The following is a 19,178-nucleotide window of genomic DNA, read 5'->3' on the forward strand; positions in this document are numbered from 1 at the left end:
TATGGGAAGACGTTATAGCGTATTACGTTATATGGGAAGACGTTATAACGAAATAGGTTTTATGGTATGACGTTATAACGTATTACGTTATATGGGATGACGTTATAACGAAAAAGGTTATATGGTATGACGTTATAACGTATTACGTTATATTGTGTGAAATTATAACGTATTGCGTTATATGGGATGACGTTATAACGTATTACGTTATATCGGATGACGTTAATACGTATTACGTTATATGGGATGTCGTTATAACGTATTACGTTATATGGGATGACGTTATAACGTAATAGGTTATATGGTATGACGTTATAACGTAATAGGCTATATGGTATGACGATATATCGAATTAGGTTATATGGGATGACGTTATAACGTATTACGTTATATGGGATGACGTATTAACGTATTTCGTTATATGGGATGACGTTATAATGTATTATGTAAAATGGGATGACGTTATAACGTATTACGTTATGTGGGACGACGTTATAACGTATTGCGTTATATGGTATGACGTTATAACGTAATACATTATATGGGATGACGTTATAACGAAATAGGATATACGGTATGACGTTATAACGTAATAGGTTATATGGTATGACGTTATACCGAGTTACGTTATATGGGATGAAATTATAACGTATTGCGTTATATGGTATGACGTTATAACGTATTACGTTATATGGGATGACGTTATAGCGAAATAGGTTATATGGTATGACGTTATAACGTATTACGTTATATTGTGTGAAATTATAACGTATTGCGTTATATGGGATGACGTTATAACGTATTACGTTATATGGGATGAAATTATAACGTATCGCGTTATATGGTATGACGCTATAACGTATTACGTTATATGGGATGACGTTATAACGAAATAGGTTATATGGTATGACGTTATAACGTATTACGTTATATGGTATGAAATTATAACGTATTGCGTTATATGGGAAGACGTTATAACGTATTACGGTATGTGGAACGACGTTATAACGTATTACGTTATATGGTATGACGTTATAACGTAAATAGGTTATATGGTATAACGTTATAACGTATTACGTTATAGAGGATGACGTTATAACGTATTACGTAATATGGGATGACGTTATAACGTATTACGTTATATGGGACGACGTTATAACGTATTACGTAATACGGGATGACGTTATAACGTATTACGTTATATGGGACGATGTTATAACGTATTGCGTTATATGGGATGTCGTTATAACGTATTACGTTATATGAGATGACGTTATAACGTATTACGTTATATGGGATGACGTTATAACGAAATAGGTTATATGGTATGACGTTATAACGTAAATAGGTTATATGGTATGACGTTATACCGTATTACGTTATATGGGATGACGTTATAACGTAATACGTTATATGATATGACGTTATAACGTAAATAGGTTATATGGTATGACGTTATACCGTATTACGTTATATGGTATGACGTTATAACGTAAATAGGTTATATGGTATGACGTTATACCGTATTACGTTATATGGGATGACGTTATAACGAAATAGGTTATATGGTATGACGTTATAACGTATTACGTTATATGGTATGAAATTATAACGTATTGCGTTATATGGTATGACGTTATAACGTATTACGTTATATGGGATGACGTTATAACGAAATAGGTTATATGGTATGACGTTATAACGTATTACGTTATATTGTGTGAAATTATAACGTATTGCGTTATATGGGATGACGTTATACCGTATTACGTTATATGGGATGACGTTATAACGAAATAGGTTATATGGTATGACGTTATAACGTATTACGTTATATGGTATGAAATTATAACGTATTACGTTATATGGGATGTCGTTATAACGTATTACGTTATATGGGATGACGTTATAACGTAATAGGTTATATGGTATGACGTTATAACGTAATGGGCTATATGGTATGACGATATATCGAATTAGGTTATATGGGATGACGTTATAACGTATTACGTTATATGGGATGACGTATTAACGTATTTCGTTATATGGGATGACGTTATAATGCATTATGTAAAATGGGATGACGTTATAACGTAATAGGTTATATGGTATGACGTTATAACGTAATAGGCTATATGGTATGGCGATATATCGAATTAGGTTATATGGGATGACGTTATAACGTATTACGTTATATGGGATGACGTATTAACGTATTTCGTTATATGGGATGACGTTATAATGTATTATGTAAAATGGGATGACGTTATAACGTATTACGTTCGTGGGACGACGTTATAACGTATTGCGTAATATGGTATGACGTTATAACGTAATACATTATATGGGATGACGTTATAACGAAATAGGATATACGGTATGACGTTATAACGTAATAGGTTATATGGTATGACGTTATACCGAGTTACGTTATATGGGATGAAATTATAACGTATTGCGTTATATGGTATGACGTTATAACGTATTACGTTATATGGGATGACGTTATAACGAAATAGGTTATATGGTATGACGTTATACCGTATTACGTTATATTGTGTGAAATTATAACGTATTGCGTTATATGGGATGACGTTATAACGTATTACGTTATATGGGATGAAATTATAACGTATCGCGTTATATGGTATGACGCTATAACGTATTACGTTATATGGGATGACGTTATAACGAAATAGGTTATATGGTATGACGTTATAACGTATTACGTTATATGGTATGAAATTATAACGTATTGCGTTATATGGGAAGACGTTATAACGTATTACGGTATGTGGAACGACGTTATAACGTATTACGTTCTATGGTATGACGTTATAACGTAAATAGGTTATATGGTATGACGTTATACCGTATTACGTTATATGGGATGACGTTATAACGTAATACGTTATATTATATGACGTTATAACGTAAATAGGTTATATGGTATGACGTTATACTGTATTACGTTATATGGTATGACGTTATAACGTAAATAGGTTATATGGTATGACGTTATACCGTATTACGTTATATGGGATGACGTTATAACGTATTCCGTTATATGGGAAGACGTTATAACGTATTACGTTATATGGGAAGACGTTATAACGAAATAGGTTATATGGTATGACGTTATAACGTATTACGTTATATGGTATGAAATTGTAACGTATTGCGTTATATGGTATGACGTTATAACGTATTACGTTATATGGGATGACGTTATAACGAAATAGGTTATATGGTATGACGTTATAACGTATTACGTTATATTGTGTGAAATTATAACATATTGCGTTATATGGGATGACGATATAACGTATTACGTTATATGGGATGACGTTATAACGTATTACGTTATATGGGATGACGTTATAACGTAATAGGTTATATGGTATGACGTTATAACGTAATAGGCTATATGGTATGACGTTATACCGAATTAGGTTATATGGGATGACGTTATAACGTATTACGTTATATGGGATGACGTATTAACGTATTTCGTTATATGGGATGACGTTATAATGTATTATGTAAAATGGGATGACGTTATAACGTATTACGTTATGTGGGACGACGTTATAACGTATTGCGTTATATGGTATGACGTTATAACGTATTACGTTATATGGTATGAAATTGTAACGTATTGCGTTATATGGTATGACGTTATAACGTATTACGTTATATGGTATGACGTTATAACGTAAATAGGTTGTATGGTATGACGTTATACCGTATTACGTTATATGGGATGACGTTATAACATATTCCGTTATATGGGAAGACGTTATAACGTATTACGTTATATGGGAAGACGTTATAACGAAATAGGTTATATGGTATGACGTTATACCGAGTTACGTTATATGGGATGACGTTATAACTTATTACGTTATATGGGATGAAGTTATAACGTATTTCGTTATATGGGATGACGTTATAACGTATTACGTAATATGGGACGTCGTTATAACGTATTACGTTATGTGGGACGAAGTTATAACGAAATAGGTTATATCGTATGACGTTATAACGCAATAGGTTATATGGTATGACGTTATACCGAATTACGTTATATGGGATGACGTTATAACGTATTACGTTATATGGTGTGACGTTATAACGTAAATAGGTTATATGGTATGACGTTATACCGTATTACGTAATATGGGATGACGTTATAACGTATTACGTTTTGTGGGACGACGTTATAACGTATTGCGTTATATGGGATGACGTTATAACGTATTACGTTATATGGGATGACGATATAACGTATTACGTTATATGGGGTGACGTTATAACGTAATAGATTATATGGTATAACGTTATAACGTATTACGTTATATGGTATGCCGTAATAACGTATTACGTTATATGGTATGAAATTATAACGTATTGCGTTATATGAGACGACGTTATAACGCATTACGTTATATGGGATGACGTTATAACGTATTACGTTATATGGTATGAAATTATAACGTATCGCGTTATATGGTATGACGTTATAACGTATTACGTTATATGGGATGACGTTATAACGAAATAGGTTATATGGTATGACGTTATAACGTATTACGTTATATGGTATGAAATTATAACGTATTGCGTTATATGGGAAGACGTTATAACGTATTACGGTATGTGGAACGACGTTATAACGTATTACGTTATATGGTATGACGTTATAACGTAAATAGGTTATATGGTATAACGTTATAACGTATTACGTTATAGAGGATGACGTTATAACGTATTACGTAATATGGGATGACGTTATAACGTATTACGTTATATGGGACGACGTTATAACGTATTGCGTTATAGAGGATGACGTTATAACGTATTACGTAATACGGGATGACGTTATAACGTATTACGTTATATGGGACGATGTTATAACGTATCGCGTTATATGGGATGTCGTTATAACGTATTACGTTATATGAGATGACGTTATAACGTATTACGTTATATGGGATGACGTTATAACGAAATAGTTTATATGGTATGACGTTATAACGTAAATAGGTTATATGGTATGACGTTATACCGTATTACGTTATATGGGATGACGTTATAACGTAATACGTTATATGATATGACGTTATAACGTAAATAGGTTATATGGTATGACGTTATAACGTAATAGGCTATATGGTATGACGTTATACCGAATTAGGTTATATGGGATGACGTTATAACGTACTACGTTATATGGGATGACGTATTAACGTATTTCGTTATATGGGATGACGTTATAATGTATTATGTAAAATGGGACGTCGTTATAACGTATTACGTTATGTGGGACGACGTTATAACGTATTGCGTTATATGGTTCGACGTTATAACGTAATACATTATATGGGATGACGTTATAACGAAATAGGATATACGGTATGACGTTATAACGTAATAGGTTATATGGTATGACGTTATACCGAGTTACGTTATATGGGATGACGTTATAACGTAATAGGCTATATGGTATGACGTTATACCGAATTAGGTTATATGGGATGACGTTATAACGTATTTCGTTATATGGGATGACGTTATAACGAAATAGGATATACGGTATGACGTTATAACGTAATAGGTTATATGGTATGACGTTATACCGAGTTACGTTATATGGGATGACGTTATAACGTAATAGGCTATATGGTATGACGTTATACCGAATTAGGTTATATGGGATGACGTTATAACGTATTTCGTTATATGGGATGACGTTATAACGTATTACGTTATATTGTGTGAAATTATAACATATTGCGTTATATGGGATGACGATATAACGTATTACGTTATATGGGATGACGTTATAACGTATTACGTTATATGGGATGACGTTATAACGTAATAGGTTATATGGTATGACGTTATAACGTAATAGGCTATATGGTATGACGTTATACCGAATTAGGTTATATGGGATGACGTTATAACGTATTACGTTATATGGGATGACGTATTAACGTATTTCGTTATATGGGATGACGTTATAATGTATTATGTAAAATGGGATGACGTTATAACGTATTACGTTATGTGGGACGACGTTATAACGTATTGCGTTATATGGTATGACGTTATAACGTAATACATTATATGGGATGACGTTATAACGAAATAGGATATACGGTATGACGTTATAACGTAATAGGTTATATGGTATGACGTTATACCGAGTTACGTTATATGGGATGACGTTATAACTTATTACGTTATATGGGATGAAGTTATAACGTATTTCGTTATATGGGATGACGTTATAACGTATTACGTAATATGGGATGTCGTTATAACGTATTACGTTATGTGGGACGAAGTTATAACGAAATAGGTTATATCGTATGACGTTATAACGCAATAGGTTATATGGTATGACGTTATACCGAATTACGTTATATGGGATGACGTTATAACGTATTACGTTATATGGTGTGACGTTATAACGTAAATAGGTTATATGGTATGACGTTATACCGTATTACGTAATATGGGATGACGTTATAACGTATTACGTTTTGTGGGACGATGTTATAACGTATTGCGTTATATGGGATGACGTTATAACGTATTACGTTATATGGGGTGACGATATAACGTATTACGTTATATGGGGTGACGTTATAACGTAATAGATTATATGGTATAACGTTATAACGTATTACGTTATATGGTATGCCGTAATAACGTATTACGTTATATGGTATGAAATTATAACGTATTGCGTTATATGGGACGACGTTATAACGCATTACGTTATATGGGATGACGTTATAACGTATTACGTTATATGGTATGAAATTATAACGTATCGCGTTATATGGTATGACGTTATAACGTATTACGTTATATGGGATGACGTTATAACGAAATAGATTATATGGTATGACGTTATAACGTAAATAGGTTATATGGTACAACGTTATAACGTATTACGTTATAGAGGATGACGTTATAACGTATTACGTAATATGGGATGACGTTATAACGTATTACGTTATATGGGACGAGGTTATAACGTATTGCGTTATAGAGGATGACGTTATAACGTATTACGTAATACGGGATGACGTTATAACGTATTACGTTATATGGGGCGATGTTATAACGTATTGCGTTGTATGGGATGTCGTTATAACGTATTACGTTATATGAGATGACGTTATAACGTATTACGTTATATGGGATGACGTTATAACGAAATAGGTTATATGGTATGACGTTATAACGTAAATAGGTTAGATGGTATGACGTTATACCGTATTACGTTATATGGGATGACGTTATAACGTAATACGTTATATGATATGACGTTATAACGTAAATAGGTTATATGGTATGACGTTATACCGTATTACGTTATATGGTATGACGTTATAACGTAAATAGGTTATATGGTATGACGTTATACCGTATTACGTTATATGGGATGACGTTATAACGTATTCCGTTATATGGGAAGGCGTTATAGCGTATTACGTTATATGGGAAGACGTTATAACGAAATAGGTTTTATGGTATGACGTTATGACGTATTACGTTATATGGGATGACGTTATAACGAAAAAGGTTATATGGTATGACGTTATAACGAATTACGTTATATTGTGTGAAATTATAACGTATTGCGTTATATGGGATGACGTTATAACGTATTACGTTATATCGGATGACGTTAATACGTATTACGTTATATGGGATGTCGTTATAACGTATTACGTTATATGGGATGACGTTATAACGTAATAGGTTATATGGTATGACGTTATAACGTAATAGGCTATATGGTATGACGATATATCGAATTAGGTTATATGGGATGACGTTATAACGTATTACGTTATATGGGATGACGTATTAACGTATTTCGTTATATGGGATGACGTTATAATGTATTATGTAAAATGGGATGACGTTATAACGTATTACGTTATGTGGGACGACGTTATAACGTATTGCGTTATATGGTATGACGTTATAACGTAATACATTATATGGGATGACGTTATAACGAAATAGGATATACGGTATGACGTTATAACGTAATAGGTTATATGGTATGACGTTATACCGAGTTACGTTATATGGGATGAAATTATAACGTATTGCGTTATATGGTATGACGTTATAACGTATTACGTTATATGGGATGACGTTATAGCGAAATAGGTTATATGGTATGACGTTATAACGTATTACGTTATATTGTGTGAAATTATAACGTATTGCGTTATATGGGATGACGTTATAACGTATTACGTTATATGGGATGAAATTATAACGTATCGCGTTATATGGTATGACGCTATAACGTATTACGTTATATGGGATGACGTTATAACGAAATAGGTTATATGGTATGACGCTATAACGCATTACGTTATATGGTATGAAATTATAACGTATTGCGTTATATGGGAAGACGTTATAACGTATTACGGTATGTGGAACGACGTTATAACGTATTACGTTATATGGTATGACGTTATAACGTAAATAGGTTATATGGTATAACATTATAACGTATTGCGTTATATGGGATGACGTTATACCGTATTACGTTATATGGGATGACGTTATAACGAAATAGGTTATATGGTATGACGTTATAACGTATTACGTTATATGGTATGAAATTATAACGTATTACGTTATATGGGATGTCGTTATAACGTATTACGTTATATGGGATGACGTTATAACGTAATAGGTTATATGGTATGACGTTATAACGTAATAGGCTATATGGTATGGCGATATATCGAATTAGGTTATATGGGATGACGTTATAACGTATTACGTTATATGGGATGACGTATTAACGTATTTCGTTATATGGGATGACGTTATAATGTATTATGTAAAATGGGATGACGTTATAACGTATTACGTTCGTGGGACGACGTTATAACGTATTGCGTAATATGGTATGACGTTATAACGTAATTCATTATATGGGATGACGTTATAACGAAATAGGATATACGGTATGACGTTATAACGTAATAGGTTATATGGTATGACGTTATACCGAGTTACGTTATATGGGATGAAATTATAACGTATTGCGTTATATGGTATGACGTTATAACGTATTACGTTATATGGGATGACGTTATAACGAAATAGGTTATATGGTATGACGTTATAACGTATTACGTTATATTGTGTGAAATTATAACGTATTGCGTTATATGGGATGACGTTATAACGTATTACGTTATATGGGATGAAATTATAACGTATCGCGTTATATGGGAAGACGTTATAACGTATTACTGTATGTGGAACGACGTTATAACGTATTACGTTCTATGGTATGACGTTATAACGTAAATAGGTTATATGGTATGACGTTATACCGTATTACGTTATATGGGATGACGTTATAACGTAATACGTTATATGATATGACGTTATAACGTAAATAGGTTATATGGTATGACGTTATACCGTATTACGTTATATGGTATGACGTTATAACGTAAATAGGTTATATGGTATGACGTTATACCGTATTACGTTATATGGGATGACGTTATAACGTATTCCGTTATATGGGAAGACGTTATAACGTATTACGTTATATGGGAAGACGTTATAACGAAATAGGTTATATGGTATGACGTTATAACGTATTACGTTATATGGTATGAAATTGTAACGTATTGCGTTATATGGTATGACGTTATAACGTATTACGTTATATGGGATGACGTTATAACGAAATAGGTTATATGGTATGACGTTATAACGTATTACGTTATATTGTGTGAAATTATAACATATTGCGTTATATGGGATGACGATATAACGTATTACGTTATATGGGATGACGTTATAACGTATTACGTTATATGGGATGACGTTATAACGTAATAGGTTATATGGTATGACGTTATAACGTAATAGGCTATATGGTATGACGTTATACCGAATTAGGTTATATGGGATGACGTTATAACGTATTACGTTATATGGGATGACGTATTAACGTATTTCGTTATATGGGATGACGTTATAATGTATTATGTAAAATGGGATGACGTTATAACGTATTACGTTATGTGGGACGACGTTATAACGTATTGCGTTATATGGTATGACGTTATAACGTATTACGTTATATGGTATGAAATTGTAACGTATTGCGTTATATGGTATGACGTTATAACGTATTACGTTATATGGTATGACGTTATAACGTAAATAGGTTGTATGGTATGACGTTATACCGTATTACGTTATATGGGATGACGTTATAACGTATTCCGTTATATGGGAAGACGTTATAACGTATTACGTTATATGGGAAGACGTTATAACGAAATAGGTTATATGGTATGACGTTATACCGAGTTACGTTATATGGGATGACGTTATAACTTATTACGTTATATGGGATGAAGTTATAACGTATTTCGTTATATGGGATGACGTTATAACGTATTACGTAATATGGGATGTCGTTATAACGTATTACGTTATGTGGGACGAAGTTATAACGAAATAGGTTATATCGTATGACGTTATAACGCAATAGGTTATATGGTATGACGTTATACCGAATTACGTTATATGGGATGACGTTATAACGTATTACGTTATATGGTGTGACGTTATAACGTAAATAGGTTATATGGTATGACGTTATACCGTATTACGTAATATGGGATGACGTTATAACGTATTACGTTTTGTGGGACGACGTTATAACGTATTGCGTTATATGGGATGACGTTATAACGTATTACGTTATATGGGATGACGATATAACGTATTACGTTATATGGGGTGACGTTATAACGTAATAGATTATATGGTATAACGTTATAACGTATTACGTTATATGGTATGCCGTAATAACGTATTACGTTATATGGTATGAAATTATAACGTATTGCGTTATATGAGACGACGTTATAACGCATTACGTTATATGGGATGACGTTATAACGTATTACGTTATATGGTATGAAATTATAACGTATCGCGTTATATGGTATGACGTTATAACGTATTACGTTATATGGGATGACGTTATAACGAAATAGGTTATATGGTATGACGTTATAACGTATTACGTTATATGGTATGAAATTATAACGTATTGCGTTATATGGGAAGACGTTATAACGTATTACGGTATGTGGAACGACGTTATAACGTATTACGTTATATGGTATGACGTTATAACGTAAATAGGTTATATGGTATAACGTTATAACGTATTACGTTATAGAGGATGACGTTATAACGTATTACGTAATATGGGATGACGTTATAACGTATTACGTTATATGGGACGACGTTATAACGTATTGCGTTATAGAGGATGACGTTATAACGTATTACGTAATACGGGATGACGTTATAACGTATTACGTTATATGGGACGATGTTATAACGTATCGCGTTATATGGGATGTCGTTATAACGTATTACGTTATATGAGATGACGTTATAACGTATTACGTTATATGGGATGACGTTATAACGAAATAGTTTATATGGTATGACGTTATAACGTAAATAGGTTATATGGTATGACGTTATACCGTATTACGTTATATGGGATGACGTTATAACGTAATACGTTATATGATATGACGTTATAACGTAAATAGGTTATATGGTATGACGTTATACCGTATTACGTTATATGGTATGACGTTATAACGTAAATAGGTTATATGGTATGACGTTATACCGTATTACGTTATATGGTATGACGTTATAACGTATTACGTTATATTGTGTGAAATTATAACGTATTGCGTTATATGGGATGACGTTATAACGTATTACGTTATATGGGATGACGTTATAACGTATTACGTTATATGGGATGACGTTATAACGTATTACGTTACATGGTAAGACGTTACAACGTAAATAGGTTATATGGTATGACGTTATAACGTAATAGGCTATATGGTATGACGTTATACCGAATTAGGTTATATGGGATGACGTTATAACGTACTACGTTATATGGGATGACGTATTAACGTATTTCGTTATATGGGATGACGTTATAATGTATTATGTAAAATGGGACGTCGTTATAACGTATTACGTTATGTGGGACGACGTTATAACGTATTGCGTTATATGGTTCGACGTTATAACGTAATACATTGTATGGGATGACGTTATAACGAAATAGGATATACGGTATGACGTTATAACGTAATAGGTTATATGGTATGACGTTATACCGAGTTACGTTATATGGGATGACGTTATAACGTAATAGGCTATATGGTATGACGTTATACCGAATTAGGTTATATGGGATGACGTTATAACGTATTTCGTTATATGGGATGACGTTATAACGTATTACGTTATATTGTGTGAAATTATAACATATTGCGTTATATGGGATGACGATATAACGTATTACGTTATATGGGATGACGTTATAACGTATTACGTTATATGGGATGACGTTATAACGTAATAGGTTATATGGTATGACGTTATAACGTAATAGGCTATATGGTATGACGTTATACCGAATTAGGTTATATGGGATGACGTTATAACGTATTACGTTATATGGGATGACGTATTAACGTATTTCGTTATATGGGATGACGTTATAATGTATTATGTAAAATGGGATGACGTTATAACGTATTACGTTATGTGGGACGACGTTATAACGTATTGCGTTATATGGTATGACGTTATAACGTAATACATTATATGGGATGACGTTATAACGAAATAGGATATACGGTATGACGTTATAACGTAATAGGTTATATGGTATGACGTTATACCGAGTTACGTTATATGGGATGACGTTATAACTTATTACGTTATATGGGATGAAGTTATAACGTATTTCGTTATATGGGATGACGTTATAACGTATTACGTAATATGGGATGTCGTTATAACGTATTACGTTATGTGGGACGAAGTTATAACGAAATAGGTTATATCGTATGACGTTATAACGCAATAGGTTATATGGTATGACGTTATACCGAATTACGTTATATGGGATGACGTTATAACGTATTACGTTATATGGTGTGACGTTATAACGTAAATAGGTTATATGGTATGACGTTATACCGTATTACGTAATATGGGATGACGTTATAACGTATTACGTTTTGTGGGACGATGTTATAACGTATTGCGTTATATGGGATGACGTTATAACGTATTACGTTATATGGGGTGACGATATAACGTATTACGTTATATGGGGTGACGTTATAACGTAATAGATTATATGGTATAATGTTATAACGTATTACGTTATATGGTATGCCGTAATAACGTATTACGTTATATGGTATGAAATTATAACGTATTGCGTTATATGGGACGACGTTATAACGCATTACGTTATATGGGATGACGTTGTAACGTATTACGTTATATGGTATGAAATTATAACGTATCGCGTTATATGGTATGACGTTATAACGTATTACGTTATATGGGATGACGTTATAACGAAATAGATTATATGGTATGACGTTATAACGTAAATAGGTTATATGGTACAACGTTATAACGTATTACGTTATAGAGGATGACGTTATAACGTATTACGTTATATGGGATGACGTTATAACGTATTACGTTATATGGGACGAGGTTATAACGTATTGCGTTATAGAGGATGACGTTATAACGTATTACGTAATACGGGATGACGTTATAACGTATTACGTTATATGGGATGACGTTATAACGAAATAGGTTATATGGTATGACGTTATAACGTAAATAGGTTAGATGGTATGACGTTATACCGTATTACGTTATATGGGATGACGTTATAACGTAATACGTTATATGATATGACGTTATAACGTAAATAGGTTATATGGTATGACGTTATACCGTATTACGTTATATGGTATGACGTTATAACGTAAATAGGTTATATGGTATGACGTTATACCGTATTGCGTTGTATGGGATGTCGTTATAACGTATTACGTTATATGAGATGACGTTATAACGTATTACGTTATATGGGATGACGTTATAACGAAATAGGTTATATGGTATGACGTTATAACGTAAATAGGTTAGATGGTATGACGTTATACCGTATTACGTTATATGGGATGACGCTTTAACGTAATACGTTATATGATATGACGTTATAACGTAAATAGGTTATATGGTATGACGTTATACCGTATTACGTTATATGGTATGACGTTATAACGTAAATAGGTTATATGGTATGACGTTATACCGTATTACGTTATATGGGATGACGTTATAACGTATTCCGTTATATGGGAAGACGTTATAGCGTATTACGTTATATGGGAAGACGTTATAACGAAATAGGTTTTATGGTATGACGTTATAACGTATTACGTTATATGGGATGACGTTATAACGAAAAAGGTTATATGGTATGACGTTATAACGAATTACGTTATATTGTGTGAAATTATAACGTATTGCGTTATATGGGATGACGTTATAACGTATTACGTTATATCGGATGACGTTAATACGTATTACGTTATATGGGATGTCGTTATAACGTATTACGTTATATGGGATGACGTTATAACGTAATAGGTTATATGGTATGACGTTATACCGAGTTACGTTATATGGGATGACGTTATAACTTATTACGTTATATGGGATGAAGTTATAACGTATTTCGTTATATGGGATGACGTTATAACGTATTACGTAATATGGGATGTCGTTATAACGTATTACGTTATGTGGGACGAAGTTATAACGAAATAGGTTATATCGTATGACGTTATAACGCAATAGGTTATATGTTATGACGTTATACCGAATTACGTTATATGGGATGACGTTATAACGTATTAAGTTATATGGTATGAAATTATAACGTATCGCGTTATATGGTATAACGTTATAACGTATTACGTTATATGGGATGACGTTATAACGAAATAGGTTATATGGTATGACGTTATAACGTATTACGTTATATGGTATGAAATTATAACGTATTGCGTTATATGGGAAGACGTTATAACGTATTACGGTATGTGGAACGACGTTATAACGTATTACGTTATATGGTATGACGTTATAACGTAAATAGGTTATATGGTATAACGTTATAACGTATTACGTTATAGAGGATGACGTTATAACGTATTACGTAATATGGGAAGACGTTATACCGTATTACGTTATATGGGACGACGTTATAACGTATTGCGTTATAGAGGATGACGTTATAACGTATTACGTAATACGGGATGTCGTTATAACGTATTACGTTATATGGGATGACGTTATAACGAAATAGTTTATATGGTATGACGTTATAACGTAAATAGGTTATATGGTATGACGTTATACCGTATTACGTTATATGGGATGACGTTATAACGTAATACGTTATATGATATGACGTTATAACGTAAATAGGTTATATGGTATGACGTTATACCGTATTACGTTATATGGTATGACGTTATAATGTAAATAGGTTATATGGTATGACGTTATACCGTATTATGTTATATGGTATGACGTTATAACGTATTACGTTATATTGTGTGAAATTATAACGTATTGCGTTATATGGGATGACGTTATAACGCATTACGTTATATGGGATGACGTTATAACGTATTACGTTATATGGGATGACGTTATAACGTATTACGTTATATGGTAAGACGTTACAACGTAAATAGGTTATATGGTATGACGTTATAACGTAATATTCTATATGGTATGACGTTATACCGAATTAGGTTATATGGGATGACGTCATAACGTATTACGTTATATGGGATGACGTATTAACGTATTTCGTTATATGGGATGACGTTATAATGTATTATGTAAAATGGGACGTCGTTATAACGTATTACGTTATGTGGGACGACGTTATAACGTATTGCGTTATATGGTTCGACGTTATAACGTAATACATTATATGGGATGACGTTATAACGAAATAGGATATACGGTATGACGTTATAACGTAATAGGTTATATGGTATGACGTTATACCGAGTTACGTTATATGGGATGACGTTATAACGTAATAGGCTATATGGTATGACGTTATACCGAATTAGGTTATATGGGATGACGTTATAACGTATTTCGTTATATGGGATGACGTTATAACGTATTACGTAATATGGGATGTCGTTATAACGTATTACGTTATGTGGGACGACGTTATAACGAAATAGGTTATATGGTATGACGTTATAACGCAATAGGTTATATGGTATGACGTTATACCGAATTACGTTATATGGGATGACGTTATAACGTAATACGTTATATGGTATGACGTTATAACGTAAATAGGTTATATGGTATGACGTCATACCGTATTACGTTATATGGTAAGACGTTACAACGTAAATAGGTTATATGGTATGACGTTATGCCGTATTACGTAATATGGGATGACGTTATAACTTATTACGTTATATGGGATGAAGTTATAACGTATTTCGTTATATGGGATGACGTTATAACGTATTACGTAATATGGGATGTCGTTATAACGTATTACGTTATGTGGGACGAAGTTATAACGAAATAGGTTATATCGTATGACGTTATAACGCAATAGGTTATATGGTATGACGTTATACCGAATTACGTTATATGGGATGACGTTATAACGTATTACGTTATATGGTGTGACGTTATAACGTAAATAGGTTATATGGTATGACGTTATACCGTATTACGTAATATGGGATGACGTTATAACGTATTACGTTTTGTGGGACGATGTTATAACGTATTGCGTTATATGGGATGACGTTATAACGTATTACGTTATATGGGGTGACGATATAACGTATTACGTTATATGGGGTGACGTTATAACGTAATAGATTATATGGTATAACGTTATAACGTATTACGTTATATGGTATGCCGTAATAACGTATTACGTTATATGGTATGAAATTATAACGTATTGCGTTATATGGGACGACGTTATAACGCATTACGTTATATGGGATGACGTTATAACGTATTACGTTATATGGTATGAAATTATAACGTATCGCGTTATATGGTATGACGTTATAACGTATTACGTTATATGGGATGACGTTATAACGAAATAGATTATATGGTATGACGTTATAACGTAAATAGGTTATATGGTACAACGTTATAACGTATTACGTTATAGAGGATGACGTTATAACGTATTACGTAATATGGGATGACGTTATAACGTATTACGTTATATGGGACGAGGTTATAACGTATTGCGTTATAGAGGATGACGTTATAACGTATTACGTAATACGGGATGACGTTATAACGTATTACGTTATATGGGGCGATGTTATAACGAAATAGGTTATATCGTATGACGTTATAACGCAATAGGTTATATGTTATGACGTTATACCGAATTACGTTATATGGGATGACGTTATAACGTATTAAGTTATATGGTATGAAATTATAACGTATCGCGTTATATGGTATAACGTTATAACGTATTACGTTATATGGGATGACGTTATAACGAAATAGGTTATATGGTATGACGTTATAACGTATTACGTTATATGGTATGAAATTATAACGTATTGCGTTATATGGGAAGACGTTATAACGTATTACGGTATGTGGAACGACGTTATAACGTATTACGTTATATGGTATGACGTTATAACGTAAATAGGTTATATGGTATAACGTTATAACGTATTACGTTATAGAGGATGACGTTATAACGTATTACGTAATATGGGAAGACGTTATACCGTATTACGTTATATGGTATGACGTTATAACGTAAATAGGTTATATGGTATGACGTTATACCGTATTGCGTTGTATGGGATGTCGTTATAACGTATTACGTTATATGAGATGACGTTATAACGTATTACGTTATATGGGATGACGTTATAACGAAATAGGTTATATGGTATGACGTTATAACGTAAATAGGTTAGATGGTATGACGTTATACCGTATTACGTTATATGGGATGACGTTATAACGTAATACGTTATATGATATGACGTTATAACGTAAATAGGTTATATGGTATGACGTTATACCGTATTACGTTATATGGTATGACGTTATAACGTAAATAGGTTATATGGTATGACGTTATACCGTATTACGTTATATGGGATGACGTTATAACGTATTCCGTTATATGGGAAGGCGTTATAGCGTATTACGTTATATGGGAAGACGTTATAACGAAATAGGTTTTATGGTATGACGTTATGACGTATTACGTTATATGGGATGACGTTATAACGAAAAAGGTTATATGGTATGACGTTATAACGAATTACGTTATATTGTGTGAAATTATAACGTATTGCGTTATATGGGATGACGTTATAACGTATTACGTTATATCGGATGACGTTAATACGTATTACGTTATATGGGATGTCGTTATAACGTATTACGTTATATGGGATGACGTTATAACGTAATAGGTTATATGGTATGACGTTATAACGTAATAGGCTATATGGTATGACGATATATCGAATTAGGTTATATGGGATGACGTTATAACGTATTACGTTATATGGGATGACGTATTAACGTATTTCGTTATATGGGATGACGTTATAATGTATTATGTAAAATGGGATGACGTTATAACGTATTACGTTATGTGGGACGACGTTATAACGTATTGCGTTATATGGTATGACGTTATAACGTAATACATTATATGGGATGACGTTATAACGAAATAGGATATACGGTATGACGTTATAACGTAATAGGTTATATGGTATGACGTTATACCGAGTTACGTTATATGGGATGAAATTATAACGTATTGCGTTATATGGTATGACGTTATAACGTATTACGTTATATGGGATGACGTTATAGCGAAATAGGTTATATGGTATGACGTTATAACGTATTACGTTATATTGTGTGAAATTATAACGTATTGCGTTATATGGGATGACGTTATAACGTATTACGTTATATGGGATGAAATTATAACGTATCGCGTTATATGGTATGACGCTATAACGTATTACGTTATATGGGATGACGTTATAACGAAATAGGTTATATGGTATGACGCTATAACGCATTACGTTATATGGTATGAAATTATAACGTATTGCGTTATATGGGAAGACGTTATAACG

This window comes from Bombus vancouverensis, unplaced genomic scaffold, assembly GCF_051014615.1.
Source record: "Bombus vancouverensis nearcticus unplaced genomic scaffold, iyBomVanc1_principal scaffold0018, whole genome shotgun sequence".
NCBI lineage: Eukaryota > Metazoa > Arthropoda > Insecta > Hymenoptera > Apidae > Bombus > Bombus vancouverensis.